The sequence below is a fragment of the Atractosteus spatula genome, chromosome 16 (genome assembly GCF_055471065.1).
Source record: "Atractosteus spatula isolate fAtrSpa1 chromosome 16, fAtrSpa1.hap1, whole genome shotgun sequence".
In the NCBI taxonomy this organism is placed as follows: domain Eukaryota; kingdom Metazoa; phylum Chordata; class Actinopteri; order Semionotiformes; family Lepisosteidae; genus Atractosteus; species Atractosteus spatula.
In genome coordinates this window covers 15,088,341-15,094,563 of record NC_142721.1, presented here as the reverse complement: position 1 = coordinate 15,094,563, position 6,223 = coordinate 15,088,341, and positions in this window count along the sequence as shown.

The following is a 6,223-nucleotide window of genomic DNA, read 5'->3' as shown; positions in this document are numbered from 1 at the left end:
ACAATATGCTGTCCGACCAAAATTTCAGAAAATGGCACGATCAGAGGGGCAGTCCTTGCCCAAGCACTACAACTGGATCAGTACCTGGTTTCTCTTCTGATTCCTGATCACTGTAAATTAATAGCAGACCAGGCCTGTGCTGTGCTATGGGGAAGGGGGCTGATGTAAGTGACTGGGCAAGAGGCATTCCTGTTCTTGCATGTGTCTCTGTTGCAACAGGCAACAGCAGACCTGGCTAAAGTATTACTTCAGACAATCTCAATGGCTTATAGGAGATGGCTGGTGTACAAAAAAAAAACACCAACAGGAAGAGCAAGAATGTCATGCAACAACTGTTGTATCTCTAATGACATATCCAATACATCTCCAATGACATCTGTAAACATCTGGCAGAATCAATTTCATGACAGGCTGCAGCTGTAATCACCACTGGAGGTGGACCACCATCAAGGGCATTCTCTGTGGTTTGTGGTGTACTGTATATGAATGACAAAAACTCAATTGAATTTCCACTCAAACGCGTAATGATTTTTGAAACCTAATTAATTTCAAAGGCTCGTTATTTGAAATCTCATTAAAAAACTGAGTAGGACATGGTTGCAAGAAAGAATAAAAAGGGATATTTTTTTCTTTTTCGTTCAGCCTTGAGAAAGATTCTGTGCTGAAGATTCATAGCACAGTGACCTTAGCCCCTGCCACTTGGCTACAATTATCACCTGGAGCTAAGCCAGCTACTGTCCCATCTGATTAAATTTAATGAATCTATAAATATATGTATTTATTTTGTCTAACAAAGAAAAAAAGATGAGGAAAGGGGTGTGCTGTGCTCACTGAATGGGGGCTGCAGTGCTAAGCTGTTGTTTTCCAGAGCTTGAGATAATCCATACCAATTTAAGATCATCTACACTTCATTTAGCGTGCACTCTCCAGAGTTCTGTACATTCCACTCACATGCCTCTGCTCTTTAAAATTAATTCGATCAGGATGTGTAAATCTGCTTTTTCTGCTCTGGCCAAATAAGGAAAGCCTTGACTTCATGAACTGAAGTCAAATATCTTGCTAAAGGCTTCTGACATACAGTACATATAGTATGTACAGTACTGTACATGTTGAAGAGAGGTGGAGAGGCAGAAACTTGAGTTCCCTGTACTTAATGCACGTAGAAACATCATTAGACATAAAAGCCTGAACACAGAACTAGAACAGGAGATCTGCCTTCAGCAAGGAAAAGAGAAACCTCTATTTTCAGTTTAATGCAGTAATTGATTATGTCTCATGCAAGATCAGCAGCACAAAATTCCCTAGTATCTCGCTGTCAGGCTGCTTAGCTTTAATGGGACGTAGCACCAATGTTTTGACATGCTTTTCGTGGTGTGTGAGTCTTGCCCAGACCGCATTTGACATCTTCAATTTGAAGCCTTTTCACAGAACAGAAAATCAGTTAAATTAGTGCACCTGCAACAAACAGCGATGAACTGCACTCTTTTTAAGAAGAAGAACATCCTGTAACTGTGCTTCGGTACTGGAGCTGGTCAGGCAGAATGGAGAACTGCACATCAGAACCTGTGTTGGCATCTCTTTCCACCCTGAACTCCCACTTCCTTTTAAGACCCAGAGGCATGGATTAGTAGGTGCAGTGCTTTTTCCTCTTGGCAGAGATCTGTCAGAAGCCTCACTGCTTCCAGTCTGCTGCAGCTGGGACTCCTGCCTCTGCCTGGTTCAGCGGCGATAAATAGACGCCACTAGATCAGAGGACTTTCTTTCCATTGTTCGATAAATTATTCCTCTCATTTGCACAGCCACACATTGCTCTAAGCAAAAAAAAAATAAACAAAGATATGAAGAGCATAGCACCCAGAGCAGCAGGAGTTTAACCTAAATCAGTTCTTTCTCTTCAAGGGGAAAGAAAACAGAAAGCACAGTCAAGGACACAGAAGAAGAGCAGCAAGGCTCGATGTTTTGAATTCATCTGGTCATCCTAGGGGTCATCTTTTGTCACTTTGTGTCTCTTGAAAATTATTTCAGCGATTCTTTTCTTTAAAGATGATTCAGTACTCTTATAATCCGCCATGCTCATTGAATTATTAATTCATTCATGCTTGTGATTAGTTTGTAACCAAACTAATTTGTTTCTTTTTGGTGTCACTAGTACAATATATGTGTGCACAGTGGATCTTCATTTGTAATATTTGTTCCACATGGCCTCTCTCTTTGTCTTCTTGTTACTTTTACATACACACACCAATGCGTTTCACATATAATGCTTTATGACCTAATTAAATTGTTACTCAGCTTGAATTCGGTATGAAAAGCATAAGGATTTGGACAAACTCCCTGTGATCCTCTACCAGATTATCTGACACATCCTGTACAATATCTCATCAAGGATCGATGAAGCTTTGCAAGATTGCTTCAACAGTCTTCATGTATTATTAATAAAAACAGCTTCTAAAATTAAGAAAAATGCCCGTCAGGGCTAAATTAAAGAGGAATATGAAATACCTTTTGTTCCCTTAATGCGCCTTAGCTCACAATCCTGCAGAACGCTGTGTGTTATGAATGCTAAACTGGCCTATAAACAAACTCTGTGAAATAACAGGCAGGAGAAAAGGTCAGTGAATGTGACATGACTGTCACTCATCCTTGATTTCCCTGCTTTTATCTCCAAACTGAAAAGGGGCAATATGTGTTGCAAAATACAGTATGCCTGTACTGTTAGTTTTGAGAAAATAAGAAAGGTAGTCTTTCCAGGAAAGAAAAGCAAATTGTCATCTCAAAGGCTTAAAAGTTTGGATGTTTACCCCAGGATAGCTCCTTGTAGTTGTGGTGAAAAAGCCCCAAGTTGTTACTTGACTTCACTTATGCCACCACTTGGACCATAGCTTTCCTGCACACTTCAGTCAAGATTGTGAAGTACCTCCTGCTTGCTGCAGTGAGAGGGAACCTAGCCCACACGTGAGCTGTGTTGCCACATGTCACGGATACACAAATGGAGCAACAACTTACTTGTTTGTACAACCGATTCCTCTCAACGAGCAGCCAGGAGTAGCTGAGGGCAAGACGAGATCTGTCCTGCTGTTTACGAGGTCTAGCTTAGCCAGGCTGAAAGTGGTTGTGTTTTGTTTCATGCAGCTTTTGCAAAACAGGAAAATTGCAACTTTCTGCCTGGCAATTAACCAGAAAACCTTGAAATAGAATAGCAGGTGTCACGCCTTCATCCCACCACATTCTCACACAGAAGTGCACTTGCGCAAATCACACTCCAGCCCCGAGCTCTTCTGCCAAACGACACCGCTCCTGCCAATCAGCCAACCACGACACTCCATCAATCACCGCACCTTCTTCCTCGCACAATACTTAAACCCTCCAGAAGCCCCTGCTCATTGCTTGGTATTGGTTGTTCTTTTGAGCTCCTACAGTATGTTGCCTTTGACTCCGTTTCCTACTTGCTCTTTGTTACAAACCTCGGAACTTACCTTACGGAACTACGTCTGCTGTCTTGTCCCTTCTGATTTGAAAGCCTACTCATTGACCTACACCTTTTGGATCATGGAACTGCCTTTTGACTTCGACTTCAGCCTTGCCCTATTCTGGATTGGAAACCTACTCGCCTACCTTTTTTCTACTAACCTCGGAACTTGACTTGGACTTTGCCTCTCGTCTATCCCTCCTAAGGTACCGCATAGGTTCATCTTCCTGATTCCTCAGCGGGTCATTCCTGACGGCAGGTTCTCCGGAGGTCAATATAATGTGTAGTTTACTGGCAAGAAACGACAGCTCAGGAGCTCATAATATGACTGTAAAGCTTGAAGGACAATGGTCCCTAATGTGATTGTTTAATTTGGTAAAATGTTACATTGAAGAGGCATTATTGAGCTGGCGATATTAGGGTATATCTCCCTCTCTCCTTTTCTGTTAAACCAAAAAAGAAGACAAAGCTAACAGAATGAATCTCCAAGCTGTAGCTAAGTGCCTTTCTGTTGAGAGTCATTATGAGACTCATTCACTGTGATTCCTATTTCAAGCGCTGCATTTACTGCTAACTGACTCGCATCTTCTCCCAGAAATATATATATTTTTTGTCAAAGGTATACAGTATATCTTTTAACAAACGGAGACATGGTCACAATCCTGCTCATCCATTATTGAAAATGGAAGCAGGTTTTGCAGAAGTCATTTGGATTTGAACCTCACGGACTTCTGAAACTTGCTGACAGGATTCATTTTCTAAAAACAACATTTAAGTTGACGGTCTTCGATTTAAGGTTGCTGCAATGGACTGGCCTGCTGTCCACTGCTTCTCATGCCTTTTGGCTGTTCCTTTCCAGGATGGTGTCGCGATCGTAATCCCTCCTCTTAAGGGCGCTCTGGCTCTTTCACATTTTAGTTGATTATGTGCACCTGCCCCCAATCCTGCCCCTCCTTATTTAAGCTGGGCGCTCTCGCTACTCCTGGCTCTGCATTGGAAGACAGAGGTCGCCTACCACCAAGTCACCCTACGCCTACAGCGTGAGGGCATAGGCCTCCTATTGGTGTCCTGACCCTGCTGAGTCCGGGGCTCAGAGCGCCTGGCCTTGTCATCCTGTTTTTATTCCCTGTCCCTGTACCGGATCCCATTCCGGTTTTTAACTTTGTCTTGTTTGCGTCATGGATGGATCTAATGGATTTGGGCCCTGGACTTCACCCTGTATTTCCCCTTGGACTTGTTTGCCATGGCCACGCCCCCCGAGCACCAGTTCACTGTCGTCAAGCCCCCCCTGTTCGCCAACCTGCCCTGATCCTTGTCATCTCCTCCCCATTGTCCTCTTCCACTTACTTCCGGATTATACCGTTTGCATAGGGTCCAGAACTACACATCATAACAGATGGATTCTGACTTAGACCCTGAATTAGATAAAGGAGTTAGAAAAGGCACAGATGGATGATTAAGGTTAAACAGTAACATAGTACCTAACAATATACTGTCCATACTTGTATCTTAAACACAGTTACCAGTCAGCATCTGACTATTGTGAGGATAAAACAAGACCTTGATTTACTGTAGTTCAATTGTTTTGTTTTTACAGTGGAAAGTCAGATAATTCTGTATTTCCCAAGGCTGCCCTTATAATTGGATTTTTTTAATTATAAGTTTAGCACATTTTAAATTAGTTAATTAAGGTAAAATAGCTCCTGGTTTCCTTGGAAGCAAAGGCACCAGAGCAGCAGAACGACACCGTCACAGATATGGGGGTAAGTTAAATGAGATCATTTCTTTTAAATTCCGAATGGCTTAATAATAATTCTTTTAATTGAATAATGAAAAATAAGTATTGAAAGCATCAAAGCACTTTAACCTGGGTGACACACAACTGCCACTGCACCAGTTGCCCCACTACAGAGCAGATCAGATGGAGAAGAAGGGAGAAATTACATTGCCAATTGAATATGGGGAAATTTTAGGGAGGTTAAATTATACAAGCCCAGAGCAGACCTTATCCAGGACACTGGGACTGACTCCCTACTGTCAGAAAAAGTGCTCTACTCTTTCAACACTTTGTTTCTTTGTTCAGAAACACAATTCTATGGTGATTTTCTACTGACCATTTAGCAATTTTATTTAAAACTGTTTATCTTGATAAATCTGTATTTTGTAGTAACAGCCTTTCAGCTTTACCAGATCTGCTCCTTATGTAAATTTCTCTTGAGCTGCTGCAATCACGTTTTTGAAGGTTTTCTGATCATGTTGAATAAAAATTTAATGTTCGATTTTAGTAGTAACAGGTTAATCTTAGAAGGATTTGCTATAGCCAGCAGCTATATCACCCTGCAGCTCCCAGCTGGCAGCCCCACTGGAGCTCAGCAGTGTGAGCCTGGTCAGTACCTGGATGGGAGACTCCTGGGAAAGCTGAGGCTGCTGCTGGAAGAGGTGTTAGTGGGGCCAGCAGCGGGCGCTCACCCTGTGGTCTATGTGGGTTCTAATGCCCCAGTATAGTGATGGGGACAAAATACTGTAAAAAGGCACCATCCTTCAGATGAGATGTAAAAGTGAGGTCCTGACTCTCTGTGGTCATTAAAAATGTTTCTCAAAAAGAGTAGGGGAGTTACCCCTGAGTCCTTGCCAAATTCCTCCCTGGCTTTTACCAGTCATGGCCTCCTAATAATCCCCATCTCTGAACCGGCTTTGTCACACATCATCCAGGTGGGGCTGCACACTGGTGGGGGTGGAGGGGATCCCCATTGC